The sequence below is a fragment of the Prionailurus bengalensis genome, chromosome A1 (assembly GCF_016509475.1).
Source record: "Prionailurus bengalensis isolate Pbe53 chromosome A1, Fcat_Pben_1.1_paternal_pri, whole genome shotgun sequence".
Taxonomy (NCBI): domain Eukaryota; kingdom Metazoa; phylum Chordata; class Mammalia; order Carnivora; family Felidae; genus Prionailurus; species Prionailurus bengalensis.
In genome coordinates this window covers 203,950,108-203,970,126 of record NC_057343.1, presented here as the reverse complement: position 1 = coordinate 203,970,126, position 20,019 = coordinate 203,950,108, and the positions used below count along the sequence as shown (strand labels likewise).

General features: G+C 35.7%; 1 protein-coding gene across 1 annotated transcript in view; it reads right to left on the bottom strand.

Moving 5' to 3' along the window:
* The window catches only part of HCN1 (hyperpolarization activated cyclic nucleotide gated potassium channel 1), a 390,638-nt gene that overhangs the window by 127,056 nt on the left and 243,563 nt on the right, over window positions 1-20,019 (bottom strand). The window lies entirely within an intron of this gene.

The following is a 20,019-nucleotide window of genomic DNA, read 5'->3' as shown; positions in this document are numbered from 1 at the left end:
ATATGTCCATGGCTTACCTCCGACTATCACTGTAAGTCTATTGGGTGGTTCAAATGGAATCATTCAAAGATTCTTTTTGTCCTCTGTTCTGTTATAGTGAGGTGGCATGCTTGGTTAGTGGGGAGTCACCCTAGAAGGTTGGCAAAGGATGAAAAATCAGATATATATGTTTCCATATGAGGAATAGCAAGGACTACAGAAACTTGGAACAGAAAATGAGTAACACACAAGAGAGCAAATCCTAGAGCACTGATTATTTATGATGAAAGTGGAATCTAGGTAAGGGAGTAGAGGGAGTATTAAAATAAGTCAGGAAGAAAAAATAAGGAAGGAAAAGTTAAAATCTTTTGAATTTCAGGTATTTCTATAAATTTACCCGAAATCAACACTGTTGAAATATAGGGCAGCTTTACCAAAAAGGTAAAATGTACTGGCATTCTTTGTAAGCCAATAGGTGCCATTAAAGTATAAATGATAATATTACTGTTATTATTGTGAGTCAGTACTGCACATTGATAATGGCATGGTTGCCTGTGGGTCCTAATTACAATGACATTTGAAGATATTCATATTTGATTATGTTATGTATTTTCTCCATAGTTTGTAAGCTATACTGTGCAGGAGCAAATTTCGTAAGTAAAATGTGTGGTTATTTCAACAAAGTTTAGATAGAGAAATTTCAGAGGTAGAAAAAAAAGGAGAAGAATATTTAGTATTTAGAATAGTAATATAATCACAGGATTAAGAAGGGGCAGGAAAATTGGGCTAAAATAGTGATCTTCATAGTATTACCCATTTAGGAATAAAGAATTACTTTAGAATACACTAAGACATTTTAAAAGACAAATTTGAAGGGTGTCTGGGTGGCTCAGTTGATTAAGCATCTGACTCTTGATTTTGGCTCAGGTCATGATCTCACAGTTTGTGAGACTGAGCTGCACATCAGGCTCCTCGCTGACAGCACACAGCCTGCATGGATTCTCTCTCCCTCCCTCCCCTGCTCATGCATGCACACATGCTCCCTATGTGAGCTCTCTATGTGAGCGCTCATGCTCTCTTAACTATGACAGGAATGTAGTTATTTGTCAGTCTAATCTCCCTCTTCCGTGCTGCTCCTTCACGTAAAATAAGCGACAAACCCCAAACAAATCCAGTTTACTCTCAATTACTTAGGTGAACAGAACCGAATATGATTCATCAAAATAAAACAGGGGTGCCTGAGTGGCTTAGTCAGTTAAGCAACCGACTCCAGTTTCAGCTCAGGTCATGATCTCACAGTCTGCGAGTTCGAGCCCTATACTGGGGGCTCTGTGCTGATAGCACGGAGCATGCTTGGGATGCTCTCTCTCCCTCTCTCTGCACTTCTCCTGCTCGCTCCCTCCCTCTCTCTCAAAATAAATAAGTAAATATTAAAAAAATAATAAAAAATAAATTAAAGACTACTCTCCTGACCTCTAATCCTAACTATCTACCTGGATGTCCCCTACTTGGCTTTAAACAGATGTGCCACATTGTATGTGTCCCAACTAAACTCATCTAACCTGAATTTACCATCAATGAACCCTATTGCCTGTAGACTCCCCACCTCGGTATCACTTATTTGACTCCATGTTGTACTTCCCTTTCTTCCACTGGGGGAAGCCAAAGCATCCAGGCAGAAAAGCATCTAAGCAGTATCTGCTTCCATTTTACTACCTAAATAGTTCTCAGGCTAACAGTCTTTAGAGTACCTGCATATCGCAAAACAACCAACTAAATACACACAAATAACAACCATTAAAAAGAATCCTTCTATTTACTCTCATTTCATTTCATCCAGCCTCTCATTCCCTGCCCAGTGCTTCCCTCCAGGACATAATACAGAGTGTTAAAAAGAAAACCGCACACCCAAAATGGTGTCACTTAGGCCAAATTCTCAAATCTGGGCTCAATGTCTAGTTTAACTGCAGTTTCAACCTCCACCAGAAATGTAGACTTAATCAGTCAGGAATGTTCTGATAGGTTCCAAGGAGTCTGACACCACAGGCTCTCTGGAACAGAAAAGGAATATGAGGTAATCTGCATGACAAGAGCCCCTGACTTCCCCTCAGGGAAAGCAATCTTTGTCTGGAACAATCCTTTTCTTTTGCTAATAACTTTCTGCCCCACCCTCCTTCCTGTAAAAATCTTCCATTGTGTACAACTCCTCAGTACTCCCCTCTACTTGCTAGATGGGAGGCTGTTGATTCATAATCATTTAATAAAGCCAGTTAGATCTTCAAATTCACTCATTTGAATTTTATTTTTTAAACAAGTGTCACTTGGCTTGAGGCCCTGCTTTTGGTTACTTCTATTATCACATATTTATAATATGGAAAATGACTTGGCATCCATTATAACCATGCCTATCTTCAGTGCACCTACTCCTTGATTGTGACCCTTAATAACTCTGAGGCCAGTTTTTTCCTTTCCAAACTTTTTAAAAACCAAATTATACTTCTATGATGGAACTATGTTATAACTCAATAATATCATACTATAAAATAGTATCATCTTATAAGCAGTGTTTAATATTAAACTGACCCCTCTGTTCTTTCACCATCCTCGTGATGAGGGAGCCAAAGGCAAGCTGAGGGCAATACACAAGCTAACAATCCGCCCCGCCACACCCCCCCCCCCCCCCCACTCAAATTTACTTTCCAGTCTGTTCTTTGGTGCAGCCAGCAACAAGTCTAATCTAGCCACCCTCATGCTTAGTTTCCTCATAGCCTCAAGACTAAGTCAGACCTACCAAGGGAATCCCAAGCTGGTCATGATGTAGCCTTTTCCTGTCCCTTCTGCTACACTTCTGAAGTTTCCTAAATCCTATTAAAAACAAACAAAAACAAGCAAATAAACAAAAACAAAACCAAAAAAAAAAAACCCACAAAAAAACAAAAACCACAGACTGCCCTGGACACCTTGAAATACTTGCAGTTTCCCAAACAAGACAATTCACTCTCCTCGGCACCTTTACATAGGTAGTTTTCTCTTGGTATGAATTCCGACCTCCTTCCTCTTTGCCTGGCCACTTCCGCTAGTCTTTCAAGATGTAGATCATTTTGTAACATTCTCAAATATCTACCTTCATCCCTCCAGGTCAGCCTTCCCAGCTGGATCCAACTTATCTATGCAGCCCCAGTACTTACATATGCTTCTATTTATCATGTGATTGCATTGTACCATCTGTTTATTTGTGTGCCTCCAACAGAATAACCAAAGCTCCCAAAAAGCAGGGACCCTGTCCTAACCATCTCTGTATCACAGACATCCAGTGGTTTTGATATTAATGGAATCTAGGAAAAAATATTTAATTGAGAATAATAATATTCTAGTATTAGTCTGTTCTATAATGTTACCATAGCTACCTTGAATTATGTTAGAAGCTGAAAACCCAGTGCCTTCACCTGAACCACAAAGAAAATCAGGATCTCTCATTAAGGTTCAGAGTATTTCCACTGTGAAATATGAGTTTTCATTTTAATCCAACAGATGTCCTCAGCAGTTTGATCAACTATTCTCTCATTGGTATCTATATAGCAGATGGCATAAACGATGCATCATGTATTTAAATACGGATATTAAAATTGAAATAATATACAATATTTCAAATTTATTGGGTATTCTTTCCTTCACGAATACCTTATCAGGGGATTAGCAACCCTAGCTAATTTTCAGCCATACTTTCATATAGTTCTCTCCTCCCTTATTGTTTCTCCCAGGAGGAAGGCAAATATCCTTCCATAATGATATATTTATACTTTTCTGGACTAAGAGTGCTTTAGTGTTAAATTTGAAACACCACTCTAATAACACAAATATCATCATTACATATTTTCTTCAGGAACCAAAGATGGGACATCAACTGCCAAACAACCTAACCCAAGTTGCTTTGGTTCCCTTACGTGAGGATGACAAATCTAACATTGACATTGGAGGTAACGAATGCAGTCTGTTAGTCACATGTGGAAACGTGACTAGCCTAGTGAAAATAGTTCCCAGAGGTCTTGTGAGGTGAGCCTGTGTGGCACATGTAGAAGTGTGCACTATTATTTACACGGTGCTGTTATTTAGCTTCCGATGATTCTTGTGCATATAGAAACAACAAAAAACAGTATTTGTGTTTTCCTAAGCATAATAATCCAAAAAGATTATTCTCAATATGTCCCAATTTTCTTTTTAGGATAGAGAATAAGAGTGGTAGAGTTTTCTCCATATAAGAATACGTCACAAATCCTTGGTAAATAGGGGACACTGAGTTATCCTTTTTCTTACTATTCCTTACCACCCCCAACACATTAAAAAGGATGATGGTGATGCAAAATCCTGCATTGCCTAAATTTAGAATTTCCTGTGCTTTTCTAGAATCATTTCCCATTTATGGACCAAATAACAGAGGATACATTTAATGAAGTTTGAATGTGCTTTGCCAACAACCCTGAACTGGTTGATAGGTAGTAGGCAATGAGACCATCCAAATGTGGTTTTCTCTTAGTGTTAGCCACATAGTTTGTAGCCATTAAATATTAGTAAATTGGCTATTTTTGATGGATGGCCTGAGGTATTAAGTGGCTACTGATAATTTAGTGTTAAACAAATTGCCACTAATAATTAACTTTTCTGACTACTCTCTTAATATTTTATTATTTATTTTTGAGAGAGAGAGAGAGAGAGAGAGAGAGAGAGCATGAAGGGGTGAGGGGCAGAGGGAGAGGGAGACATAGAACCTGAAGCACCTCCAGGCTCTGAGCTGTTAGTACAGAGCTCCACAGAGGGCTGCGAGATCATGACCTGAGCCAAAGTCGGACGCTTAACTAACTGAGCCACCCAGGCACCCCTCTGACTGCTCTCTTAATGTAACATTTCTGTAACATATCATTATCTAGAAAAATCACACAGCAATTACCAGAGGAGCCATTGTTTTAAATCAGTATTTGGTCTAAGTTAGGTCAAGGTCAGACTTAAGGGCAGAATCTATAGTTTGTGTTTACTAGGTCCAGAATTATTTGACCTTTAAGCTGCTGTTTGGTCGTGCCATAGCTATTGCAGAGAAAGTGATCGTGTTATATCCAATTTCATTGCTAAAATAAATACAAGGTCATTGCCTCTAGCAGGTGACTGGAAAGAATACAGTGTAATCTTCTTAATCATGACGCTCAAAACAAAACTAAGAATTTTTCTCAAGGCCTTTTGAATGTACTCAAAATGTAAATAAATGAAACAATAGGTTACCCATAGTCAGCTATGATCAATTTAATTTGGCCAAGCAGACAAAAGCAGTTTCCTTAAATAAGACCTACCCAGGGTCTCATTAGTGCAGAGGGAAAAAAAAAATCAAGGTCATTCTAAAGGTGTATGACTTCATGGTGGAAAATTTTAATTCTCCAAACACCTCCCAGAAAAGAAACCAAAAGCAAGAGGAAAAACAACTGTCACATAGATTTCAAAATCTCATTTAGACCACTGGACAAACAGGAAAAAAGTAGAAATTCTAAATATACTAAGGTGTATTTTTACAAAGTAAGGTTGACAAGGTTGGAGATAGGCATGGGATGTCTCTTATTAGAATGGCATATGGAATTATCACCACACAAGTTTACATACGGGAAAGTGGGTACCTCAAAATTCTAAAGAGGCAGTTGCATGTGAATTTTATCTTAGAAAAAAAAGGTCTGTGAATTGATTTTATGACAGAATAAAAATGCATTTTTCTATTTGTCTTTTAATCCTGCCTTGCCATATTGAGAATTATCGAAGAAAAAGTGATTATAATATGCTCTGCTAAAACATATCCATTAAGAGATATTTATTCAACAATATATGCAAATAGAAAGATTAAACATGTTTGCTCTATTATACATGTTTCTATTTATTTTAATATATCATGACCTTTATATTATATAATGTACATGCATATATAAAATGAGGGCAATCACCTATCACAGAGCTTGTCTGAGCTAAAAAATAATGCTGATAGCATTAATGGACTTCTAATCTATTTAATATTGTTTTGCAAGCAGCTTTCAAAACCAAGCAATCTGATCTTTTTTAAATGGCATTATAGTAGGAAAAAGGTCATGTATTTAGGCTGGTAAGCCCATGAGGAAAATAATAGTAAGTTTCCAGTTAGACTCTGATGCTGATAAATCAATTTAACTGTCAACAGCTGGGTCCTACTATTAACACAGATGTGGGAACAGAAAGCAAGCACAATTGTAGAAAATGGAAGCAAATACTCAGCTTACGGAAAATGACTATCTGGGAATTGCTTCTCGGAGCAGGAGTTATAAATCAAGGCAGTTTGCCTGTAGAAATTTCTAACACCTTTCTATAAAAGTACTTTATTATAATTTGGAGATTTACATCTAATTCTATATGCTATATGCTATATTCTTCTATCCCAACCCAGGAGTATTACCAAGGCAGAAACTGTACATTTGCATTGGCATGACTTATCTTCATCACAGAATACTAGGAGGTAAATAGTGGTGTCCTTGTGCCTCTTGCATATACGTCTTTTGTATCAGGAAGCATTAATGATGAAGAGTTTATGTTTATGCCAGGTATCCTCTTGGACACTTGGACAATTTAGGATGAACATCATATCGTGTCAGTCTGGGCTCGCTTAATATATTGACTATTATTTGCCTTTTTGAGGGGAACTCATAGTGTGGCATACTCTGACACGATAAAAGCTTCCTTTGTTGAACAAAGGAATAGTTAAAGGACTATAAACTATTATTTCATATCCTGAAAGAATGAAGGCATAGGTACTAAGATGGGAGAGGCTCACGGAAACACTGGAACAGTTTACCAAGTGGATGTTATCCACTACTTGCAAGTAATTCCGGAGAGGTACTTTGGATGCAAGAAATCAGTATCTTATGTGAGAGGCTGATACCTTCAAGTCATGGGGAATAAAGAGGAAGAAGCGAACATCAGCCTACTAAGCGGGAGCCCAAAGGAGTGCTGGTAACTAGGATGCTGGAGCAATCAAGAGTCAGAAGTCTCCTAAGATACTTGAGTAAGTGAGCAAGTGGTTCTACTGGACACCTCAGAATAAGCTATCATACTGGAAATCTTCCCCTCCGTGTTTGTCCTTCACCCTTCTTAACCCTGTTCTTTACTCAGGAAACTGACCCCTGCAGATTACAATTATCTGGATCCCTTGCCTCTGGCTTCCAATTGGATTCAATCATCTGACGTATAATCCAAGGGAAGAAGGAGAATGTAGTCAGTATTTTGAGCTTCCACTTTGAAGAGAGTTGGCTATGTTTTCTGTTAAAGGTAACTGTTCCTATCAATGCAGCCCCATCTACAAGACTCCCTTTTCTGACTTTCATTGTTGGTAACAGTTCTATGATAACGATCCCTGGGCACTCTGCTATCCCTTGTGGTCAGCAACATCCCACTCACAACCTGGTAAATAATCCTCTTTTGATTTTTTTTTAATTGTTAATTTTTTTTATCCAAGTATGATTAACATACATTATATTAGTTTCAGGTGTATACTATAATGATTCAATAATTCTATACATTACTCAGTGCTCATCAGAAGTGTACTCTTAATCCCCTTCACTTATTTCACCCATCTTCCATTTACCTCCCCTCTTGCAACTACCAATTTGTTCTCTATATTGAAGAGTCTGTTTTTCTGTCTATTTTTTTCCTTTGTTTTCTTTCTTAAAATCTGCATGAGTGAAATCATATGGTATTTGTCTTTCTTGGACTGAGTTATTTCACATAGGATTATATCCTCTAGATTAATCCATGTTGTTGGCAAATGGCAAAATTTCATTGTTTTTATGGCTGGATAATATTCCACTATATATCTTTTTATCCACTCATCTAAGGATGAACATTTGGGTGACTTCCATATATTGGCTATTGCAAATATTCCTTTAATAAACATAGGGGTGCATATAACATTTTGATGTACTGTTTTCATTCTCTTAGGGTAAATACCCAATAGTGGAATTATTGGATCATATGGTTATTCTATTTTTAATTTTTTGAGGAACCTCTGTACTGTTTCCCACAGTGGCTTTGCCAGCTTAGATTCTACTAAACATTTAAAGAAGAGTAAATACCTACCCTTCTCAAACTATTCTAAAAAATAGAAGAGGAAGGAAAGATTAAAAGGCCAGTATTACTCTGATACCAAAAGCAGATAAAGACATTACAAAAAAGAAAACTACAGTCCAGTACCTCTGATGAACATAGATGCCAAGATCCTCAACAGAGATTGTATCCAGGGATACAAAGATGATTCAATATTTGCAAATCAATTGATGTGTTACATCACATTAACAAGAGAAAAGATAAAAAACCATACAATCATTTCAATAGATATAGAAAAAGCATTTGACAAAGTACCACATCCATTTGTGATAAAAACCCTCAACAGGGGCTCCTGGGTGGATCAGTGGGTTAAGCGTCTGACTTTGGCTTAGGTCATGATCCTGTAGTTTGTGGGTTCAAGCCTACCGTTGGGCTCTGTGTTGACAGCTCGGAGCCTGGAGCCTGCTTCAGATTCTGTCTCCCTCTCTCTCTTTGCCTCTTCCCGGTTTTCTCTCTCTCTCTCTCTCTCTCTCTCTCTCTCAAAAATAAACCATTAAAAAAATTTAAAAAAAATACCTCTCAACAAAGTAGGTTTATTGGGAACATATCTCAACATAATAAGGGCTATATATGAAACACTTCCAGTGAACATACTCCATGGTGAAAAACTGAAAGCTTTCCCTCTTAAGATCTGGAACAAGACACTCACCATTGTTATTCAAAACAGTACTGGAATTCCTAGCCACAGGAATTAGAGAAGAAAAAGAAATAAAAGGTATCCATATTGGTAAGGAAGAAATAAAATTTTCACTATTTGCAGATGACATGATACTATATATAGAAAACCCTAAAAATTCTACCAAAAAACTACTAGAATTGATAAATTAATTCAGTAAAGTCACAGAATACAAAATTAGTATACAGAAATCTGTTGTTTTTCTATACACTAATAATGAAGTAGCAGAAAGAGAAATGAAGAAAACAATCCCATTTATAATTATACAAAGAAGGAATAAACTTAATGAAAGAGGTAAAACACCTGTACTCTGAAAACTATAAAACATTGATGAAAGAAATTGAATATGATACAAACAAATAGAAGGATATTCCATGCTCATGGATTGGGAGAATGAATATTGTTAAAATGTCCATATTACCCAAGGCTATCTACAGATTTAATGCAATCCCTGTCAAAACACCAACAGCATTTTTCACAGATCTAGAAGTAGTCCCCTTTTTAAAACCTTCCCTTTACTCTGTAACTTTAGAATGCCATCTGTTCCTGTGGGGATTTTGCTTGTGCAGTGCTTTAGGTAGAGGAAAAACAAATAAATTTTCCTGACAGTCAAGAAATGTCGACTCAAAAGATCAGTTGCTAATAACTCTATGAACTTAAGAAAGTCATTTACCTTGTTTAGGTATCTTTTCACTTTTATTTATTTATTTTTTATTATTTTTTAATGTTTATTTATTTTTGAGAGAGAGAGAAAGAGAGAGAGAGAGAGGGAGAGAGCAGGGAAGGGGCATAGAGAGAGGGAGACACAGAATCCAAAGCAGGCTCCAGGCTCTGAGCTATCAGCACAGAGCCCAATGAGAGCCTTGAACCCATGAGCTGTGAGATCATGAGCTGAGCTGAAGTCGGATGCTTAACCAACGGAGCCACCCAAGTGCCCTGGTAGGTATCTTTTTATTTTTAAAATAAAAGTTTATAGTGCTATTATTCTAGACACAGAAACCATCTGATTATAAGAGAACTGGTGTCTGTTACATCACATATTGGGATACACTGCTTCTCACATATTAGGGCATATTACTAATTGCTTTATTAATATCCAATTCCTTTTCCTTTTAAAATTCCCAAATATTTGGGATGGCAAAATGGTCAGCATAACAAAATAGTTACTCATGCTTTTTGGAAGAATGGAGCAGCCAAGTGATTCATTACTGGTCAATGAAATAAAAATCAAAGTTATTGGATGGGGTTTCTGGAAACATAAAAGGATGTCCCAATTGGAGTTGCCCTTTATTGCCATTTGGCCTTTCTCTTCTCACCTGAAATGTGAACTTGATGGCTGGGGTAGGCAAGCCTTCCTAACAGCGACAGCAGCAGTTGCATCCTATAGCAAATGGAGGCTGGGTACTGATAACATCATGGAAGTGGCATCTCAGACCTGGATGGCCTATCTTTCAATTTACTACCTGGTAGACCTTATTTAATGCACTTTTTTGAATTTATATAACATAAAGTTGTCTATGTCTCTTTGCCTATAGCAAAACATATTCATTAAGTTACACACACACACACACACACACACGCACGCACTCCTTAAAACACTGTCAGAACTGTACTCTGATGTCCCAATAAGCCCTCTCTCCTCTTCACTTATCTTGTATTCAACTCACTACTCAGAATTTACCAGGACTGTGTTCAACCACACAGGGTTTTCATTTCTAATTCTGAAAGTCATAGGTAACTTGTTTACTTTATAAGATTTACTTAACCTACAACATGTCCATTTACAGTTAAATACCCAAGAGAAACTCTTGCACAGGCATTTGTGTAAAGAAGAATGTCTACAGCAGCATGGCTTTTAAGAGCAAAAAACTGGAAACTGCGTACATTATGAAATATTAGACTGCATTGAAAATGAGTGCTTTGCAGCAACATGCAATGACATGGATGAATAGGTCAACAAGTTAATTAGTGAAAGAAGCATATCCTGTAGAAAAAATACACAGCTTTTAACCTTTTCATAAAGTTAAAAAAGGAAAAAACAAGAGAAAAACAGAGGCAAACTATAAGAGACTCTTAAATACAGAGAGCAAACTGAGGGTTGCTGGAAGAATGTTGGGCAGGGGGATGGGCTAAAAGGGTGATGGGCATAAAGGAGGGCACTTGTGGGGATGAGTAAGTGATGAGTTACTAAATTCTACTTCTGAAACCATCGTTACACTATATGTTAACTAACTTGGAGTTAAATAAAATTTAAAAATTAAAAAAATGAACATGAAACAGTACGTTTTAAAAACTGTACTGTGGAGATATACATGTATGTTTTACAACTGTTTTTAAAGGCAAGGAACTAAAGAATACAGAATTCCATATTGAATATCAATTTTCTAGGGGCATCTGGGAGCTTAAGCATCTGACTTGATTTCGGGTCAGGTCATGATCTCATGGTTACGACAGCGCCCAGCCTGCTTGGGATTTGATCTCTCCCTCTCTCTGCCCTCCCCCACTCATGCTTTCCCTCTTTCTGTCTCTGTCTCTCAAATATAAATAAATAAATAAGCTTGAATATCAATTTTCTAATTTACAGTTATTAAATTAATATAACCACACATATGTATGTGTAGACAGAGAGATACTTTCCATTTGCAGTTTGAGACACCTATGTATGCAGCAAAGTTAAACACGCTAAAGGTCTAATATCTATCTCATAAATATCATTTAGCCTCACTTTTTAAAAACTAATCACACCTCTCCAGAAAACCTTCTCAATTCAGCAGATATTCTTTTCAGTCTCTATAATTTATCTGCTTAGAAAAAAATATGTATCGATCAAGTATCCCAGCCCTTTTACAAGTCTGCTATTCAAACCCCTTCAGTTACCTTCCAGCCTCTTTTGCATTGCTGGGATGTTAGTGGAAGAAACATCAAGCTCAAAGAGGGGACTTGGCACGGATAATTGCATGTGCTTGAACAGTAACAGACACAAAATCCTTCAGTGGTAATTTCCTAAATCCAACTTCTTTCAGCCCAGCATTCAAAGTTCTTCACAATCGGGGCTCAGTCTACTTTTTTAACTTTCTAATTTTCTCTTCGTCTTTCTCTAGAAACTCCACCATCACCAAACTCCTACTCCACCCCACCCCCACCCCCCAAGAAAAAAACAACCCATGGACTTTGCTGAATCAGAATTCCTTTCAAGAAATATCTTTGTTCACTATATTCTATATGCATGAGAGGCTCTTCTTTCTACAGATTTAAATTCTACCCATTCTTCAAAATTCCTTGGCAATATTTCCTTAGAATTGCTGTAACAATTTCCATTAGTAAATAAATCACTTGCTAACACATTTGTCCCATATCTTCTGCTCTCATTTCACTTGCTCACCATCATATGCCGGGGCTTATCCGAGGGTCTGGCATGTGATAGAGGTTCAGTGAAGAGTTTCTGATTGACTGGACTCTACAATATCTTCAACTGCTCTCTTCTACTTCTATATTGTAATTTTTAAAAACTTGTATAATTTTGTTTTTCTCTTGTCTTCCTGATGGAAGAGCTATGGAAAGAGCTATGCCTATCACCTACTTACTTCTCTGATCTTGCCAAGTTCAATGCTCATCAGAAGCACTCCAAAAAATGACTGATTTACTTTAAAACAATTAGAACATTAAATTGGTGATTAAGAATTACCTCAACCTGTTACCTGCTTCACTTTTAAAAATACACCACAAAACCAATGCTAATGACTTCTATAGAAATTAGGAGGTTGACATTTATCTTCCAAGTAAGGTCACCTAAGGTTCAGAATCAAAAGTTAGAGGGGAAAACAAGGAAACAGACTAACAATAACAACAAAAGCTTAACACTCTTCATAAAGAAATTTACCAAAATATTCCAAAATTTTTGGGAAAAATGTTACTTCCACTAGTGAGGTGGCTTGGAATGCCACTATTAGTTTATTTCCCAAATTGCATTTGAGGATTTGTTTCCCTTAATAAACCTTAACATATTCCCAGTATACATATTTCCACTTTTATTGCTGACAATGTTGAAAATTTATCGAAAATGCTGAAGTATCCTCTCAGTAGTATTAATCAACACATTTGTTTAGATTAAACCAATAATTCAATAGAAGAAAGAGAATTTCTATGACCACAGTCTACCCTGAAAAACATTTTCATTGTTTTCATACCACATATAATATACACATATAGAATCACACAGATATGTGGCTTATGTGCCACTCATAGGAAATTATCTGCAACATCACTAATGATAAAATGTGTTTTAAATCAAGGAATTATTTCTTATAATTTTCATTAGCAGTACATAGTTTGGGTGTTTAGTATGTGAACTCAATGAAATCAGGGAAGACAGCATCGATGTTTTATTATAATTACCTAGCTTACAATGTCTATCACACAGTGAGTAATTATCAACAGATAAGTGGTGGGTTGTGATTTTCTTGCCAAACCTTTAAACTTATCCCATGTTGCAGGGAATAGTATGAAGTCATTATCATAAATTCAGTTGCAGTGGTGTATATTCACAATGTATCTTCTTACCTTATTCTTACACAATAAAGTACTTACTTATAGAATTTATATTCACATAATACTAACTAGGTCTATCTGTGTGGCATTTAATACTAAGAAATCTAATTAAGGGATCAAGTTAAAAAATCATGCACTAAATTCTGGGAGGTAAATGGCGTGAGTGCATGAAGGAACTATAGGTTAATTTCTGGCAACATATTAGTAATCATATCAAGACGTCAAATAATCCTTTCGAGTATTACAGGGTGATTTAGCTGAGAAGATTGTAGAGGATATTTCATATAAAGATGGTAGTGATGGAAAGAAAGAACAAAGAGAAGGGATATATGAGGAGAGAATAATCCAAATTCGATGTAAGTGAGAGAAAAGAATCAAGTAACCACACAAAAAGCTAAGTAGTGTGGCAGTGAGAGACTACATGTTTGAGCTATTAGAATTATTCCATGTTACAGTGAAAAATGAATTACAAAACCAAATAAATAAAATGAATTGCAATCACTGTGATTCTGGACTAGAAAAGTAATGTCATGATTTGTGTTGTTTCATCCATTGATCGATTAGGAGATTCTGATGACAGGAAGCTATGACATGTAATCATGTCAGGAGAGAAAGAAAGCTGGCAGATTAACTAGGAGACTTTACCTATAATTTAAATGCAAAATAATGATGATGTGAAACAGACAGATGTTTGGGAATGGCAGAAGAAGGAACACACGTGAGGCACATGACAAGCCAAAATTTAAAACTTGATGACATGGAAACGAAAATGAGTGAATCGTGTTGCTATACTGCTGTGGAAGTGAGAAAATAGATACCATGTATTTACTTTCCTGAGCCTAGAGAAGCAAGATTCTTCCATTTTTTCCCACCTGAAGAATGGCTTCATCTGTCCCTGCTGTTTACTCTATTTAACTGTTTGAATGGGCAAACTTGTTTAGCTAAAGCGTGATGATCACTCACAGAAAGCTCCCAGTTCTCTTCATGGAGAAACAAGAACAGGTTTTTTTGTTTGTTTGTTTTTAAGTTTATTTATTTATTTTGAGAGAGAGAGAGTGCACACAGGGAAGGGGCAGAGAGGGAGACAGAGATTCCCAAGCAGGCTCTGCTCTGTCAGTGCAGAGCCCAAGATGAGTCTGGAACCCACAAACCATGAGACCATGGCCTGAGCTAAAATCAAGAGTTGGATGCTCAAACAAGTGAGCCACCCAGTTGCCCATGTAAAGAGAATTTTAACAGGATCTGTCCCTGAGGACAGTTCAGAAGTGCTTAATCTCTACTCCCCTTATGAATTCTGAGAAAGTTTCATTACATATTGAACTGTAGGGGGAGATACATATTTCTTCTCCAGTCACCTGGTAAACCAAAGGAAGAGAAAAATGTTAAACTTCAGTGCAGAGAAAAGAAAAAGTGTCATCTGAATTTACCAAACAACAACAACAACAACAAAAACGTAGATGTATATATGGAAGGCATATACTTCCTGTACGAGGAAGGCATCTTCACATAGCCCTGCTGTGCTTCTAATGAGAGGGATCGATTGCTTTGGCATAACCAACACTTTCTGTGCGTCCGACTCCTACGCAGCCAGCTGATACTGGTCAGCTCTGTATTTCTTAAAATGTTTTCTTCCTAAGGTGGTTTTTACTGCTGCTTGTTTCCAAGGTACCAAGAGCTGAATACATTGCAGTTTTCTACCCTTAAATGTCAAAACAAACAAACCAAACACCGGGGGCTGTCACTGGCCCATATGTAAATCTTTTGTGGGTGTGACCAGTGGTGTAAAACCCAGGTGTCAGTTTGTTATAAACATTTTAAGAATTCCACAATTTTCTGTGTTTAGGGTTAATTTTTAAGCCTTATAGCTTCTCTGCTGCGAAAAATCCTTTTGCCTCTTTCTAAACGATCTGAATATTTACATGTTCTCCAAAATCTATTCAGCCTTTCCTTTTACATAGCCCTAGTTTCTCTTGAAAATTAACTTGCAAACATCCAAGGGTTTTATGAGATTTGACCAACTTGTGTATTTTGATGACATGATTTGTAAAGACAATGTATTATCTTATTGCATTTATTTGTGTTGGAAAAATGTGATATTTCTAAGATATCGATCTGTATGTCAAATGTATGGTTCAACAATATTGTTCTTGTTTTTACATATTGTTTTTTGACAAGTTATTTTCAAAACTTTACGATTAAAACAAAGTATAAAATTCTCATAAAGAATATGTCACCTTGAAGTTTGTCAGATAAACTAGGAAAACACTTTGAATTAAGTATTAACCCATAAAAGTTTAGATTACTTCACCCTGGTGAAACTACCTGATTGAAATTATGGTACAATATGTAATTCATTGTTTCCAAGTCATTTAAAGTATAAGGGAGTATTTCATGTCTTTATTCAACTAGTCTTTGGCTCTGAGGAAAAATCCTTCTTTGCTAAGATGCTATGGAAGTAGTTCTTGATTACTTTCCATTTTCAAAACTTCAGGGTATTATCTGAAGGAGAACATTATGTCTCTGGCTTGGAAAATCTGTACTATGGTGAAAAGAGGGTGCACTTTGGAGTGAGACAGTTCTTAAGTAAAATTCTTGCCTGGCTTCTCACTAGCTGTTTTACACTGGGGAGCCCACTTAATCTCTCTAAGTCTGTACTGGCCTTTACAAAAAAATGCAGATAAAGCCTGAAGAATCACTACAAGGAGTAAGTGAGATAATGAATGCAAAGCCCCTGGCATCTGTAGAAACATAACTGGTAGATACTTAAACACAAAAACAAAACAGCTATTCTACATATTCCCACTATGTAAAAATTAAACAATATTGTACAATTTCATTTTAGATGTGATTTTTGTCATTTTCAAATTTTTTGTCATGGATTCATTTCAGCTGTTTAGTGCTAATGAGTTTTGGACTTTCTCTTATTCAAAATTTTGATTAGCCATGGCAAGAGTCATTTAAGCCTTTGTTTTTACTTCCTCTCTATCACGATGTCTGCTTTTCAATCATTTCAGTGCGAACTTGAAGCAATACAGAATATTCAAGATCACTTTTATTATTGTATTCCTTTATGAATTAGGAAATGAATTCTATTAGTTAACTTTGTGTAATTTAAGTGGTTAACAGCTAATTTATACACACATTTAATATTGATTTTAACTTACTAGCAATGAAGACAATTGCACATTTCTCTTTTGAACAATTTGTATGATTTGTAAAATTTTACTACTTTCATGTATTATTAAATTAATGCATTATTACCACTCCGCAGTTTTTGAAAACAAATTTGGCCTACAGACAATATAAGAGAAAAACAGAAAGGCAGAAATCAATAAAATAGTCCATTAAGGGTAGAGAAAAGGCTGAATTAGAAACAAAAGGATGAGAAAGCCCCCCCAAATGCTTTAAAATATATTAATGTAACATATAATATAATATAATATAATATAATATAATATAATATAATATAAAAATATATATAATCTGAAAAGAGAAGAGAGAAAGGAATATAGATTCAGAGGAAAAAAATTGAAACAGAAGATACTATACCAGGGGAAATCATTATACAAAATAATAATAATGACCAGAAATTACTAAGAAATTATTATGCGTTAAGTAACTATTCTAAGAGCTTTAAATGCTTGATCTATTTTATTGTCAAATAACATTAAGAGGTAAGGATTATAATTATTTTTTTTTCACAGCAAACAGAATGTTGAAGAGATTAATTGGCTTCCCAAGGATCACAGAGTTTATAAGAAATTATGGCAATTATATCATCAAGATTTTGTCCTTACAGCCACATGCCATAGCTATGTATTATTATATAACAAGTCATTCTAAAACTTATGGCTTAAAATACAACAGTCATTTACTTTTCTCAGGAATCTGAAATTTGGTGGGGGGGGGGGGATCAGCAAGAATGGTGAATCTCTGAAGTCTGCAGCATCACATGGGGTTTTTCAACTGGGGGAGTAGATAATCCCCTTCTAAGATGTCTTACTCATACAGCTTACAAGTTGGTGCTGGTTATTTATTAAAATTTCAGCTGATGCTAATGGCTGGGGAGACCTCTTAAATCTTTTCTGTTGAGAGTGTGAGGACATGAACTGCGTGAAAGGTAAGGAAAAGAAGGTACAATCAATTAATTGATCCCAGTAGACTGTAAAAATTGTTAGAATTGAGGCAATGGAGTGATCTGGAAAGCTATGAGGTGGTGGTTGACAGCAGTATGTTTGGAGTTGAGACTGGAGCAGACGTAGAATTAGTGATGAAAATGACTATCAAAGACCAGTGAGTGGTCATGATAGAATGGAGATTATTGGAGGTGATGAGTTCAAGGTGCTAGAAGAGTCATCTATTTGGATATTGAAATCCACAAGAAAAACAGTAGTTGTGGACACAGTGGCAGTGAGCATGCAGCTGAGACCTTCAAAGAACAAAGGAAACTGATTTTCATGGCTAGGAGAGGTAGTGGGGTCAACTGAGATAAGGAGTGGTAATGACATAGTTATGACACCAAAGCTGGATGTTTTAGGAAGAAGAGGAACAGACTTTAAGCAACAACATAAATAAAAATCTAACTAGTTGTAACTCCAAAATTATACTTTGTTAAAATATATGTATGTATATATGTACACATGTATAAATGCATATATGTGTATTTGTGTATGTATGTACACACAAATCTCCCAATATATTTCTTTTAAATTCCTGGATAATTAAATGAGCATATTACAGAACTGCAATACTCATTAACTTCTCTGTTTTATAGTTCAGGAAATTTTAATTACAAAAAGCAGACAACAACAACATTCCCAATTATATCACTTATCCTCAATAATTTGCTGATTTGTTCTCCGGTAATGAGATGGTTTTAGTCAATGTGTTTCCACGCATCAAGGCATAGCGGCTCGTGCTTCTTTTTCTTCCTTTCTCCTCTTTTCTGGTCAGCCTGATAAAATATGCAATTTTTGTGTGCTTTGCTGAAGGCTAAAATGCTCAGGAAACACACATTTTTCAAACTAGTTGGTTTCCTTTCTTGAGTGAAGCTAAAATGGAAACCATGTTTTTCCTTTCTTGATTATGTCTGCAAGTCTTCATTACGTCTGCAAGTCTGTGTCTGATGTATAGTGGGTGCTCAGTTAATGTTTGTTAGATGACTGAATTGAAATTGCTAATATATTACACAGGGGAAAATTGCAAAAACTCTTGGTTTACCCTCAAACCTAACAAAGTGATCTGAGGGGAAGGATTGATTCAGGAATGATGATTTAGTTAATCAAATTGGAGTAGTGTCAGTGCCAGAGAAACATGAAGATAAATCCCTCTCTTCCTATAAAGTACATTCAGTAGAGTTGATTTAATAGCAGGCATTAAGTTATAGCTCAGAGAGTGCTTTCCATTTCTCTGGAGAAAATAAAAAGAAATGAATTTTAAGTTGCTTATGAGGGATTTATAGACTTAATATTTGAGCCTTGTGACACAAGGTAATGATTTATGGAGAAAGTGGCAAAATTTTCATTTTTATATAGGTGTAATGAGATTGTAGGTTCCTAACTGTTGGTAACATCCCTGGAGAGATGTTTAGAGTCTGTCCCAAAAGACACCTGCCCTAGCATTATTTCAATCCAAAAGGCTTGCACAGTACTAGAACGAATATCCCTAGGCAGGCTTTTGACATGAAACAAAGACTATTATTATTTGCACATTGGACAAAGCTCAGTCAGTAGGAATCCAAAGAGAAAGTGGAAATAAAGATTTCCAAAAAATAGAAAACGGAAATTAAAGTGGATACAAGCATAAGCGAAAAGACTGACATTTTTCTCAGAATAAATTAAATGGACTTAGAATCATCAGTATCCTCAGTTTTAGGCTGATGAGGTATTTGGACAGTGTTTATAAATCTTGTAACAACCCAATGGAGTGGGCATCATTGGGTGTTTTGAAATGTTGAGAAGGAAAATGCAAAATAATCAAAATGAAGTTCTATTTTCATAATATATCAGATCTATTTTCTAAAAAATACGGTAATTTCCAGAAAAAGCAACAGATTATTAAAGAATTTTGTAATCACAGGTTATATTATTTCTTTTGAAATGGCACTGGCTATATTATCTTTATGTTAAGACTAATGCAAGAGGGCCCAAAATCAAAGCTAATTAAAAATATCCAATATATTAGAGTAAGAATAACATTAATTCTGTTTTTGGGAAAAATTAAGAAAATATCTAGCTAGTTTGAGATACAATTAATATTAAAAATGAATAAAGTATGTAATTATGTAAAGTATGTAATTTATGCATTAAAAAGGAAAATTTATTGGTTTGGAAAAATCAAAAGAGACATGAAGTCAAGGACTAAAGCTTCAATATTATTAAGACATTTTTACCCTTCTGATGTATCTCTTACAGAACATAATTAGTCAATAAAATATATATTTTCGTTTTAAAAGTTTTTTAGGTTGATTCTTTTTTTTTCCTCTTCCTAATTTTCTCGGAAAAATCAATCATCCCAGTATGTAGTAATTTTTTTTAGTAAAAAATATATTTAAAAAAAGATGAGATAGATTTGGCTTTTTGGTAAATAGGTTACAACAAAAACAATTAGAAATATCTATCCTTAAGATAATATCATATTTGTATTCTAGAAAATAG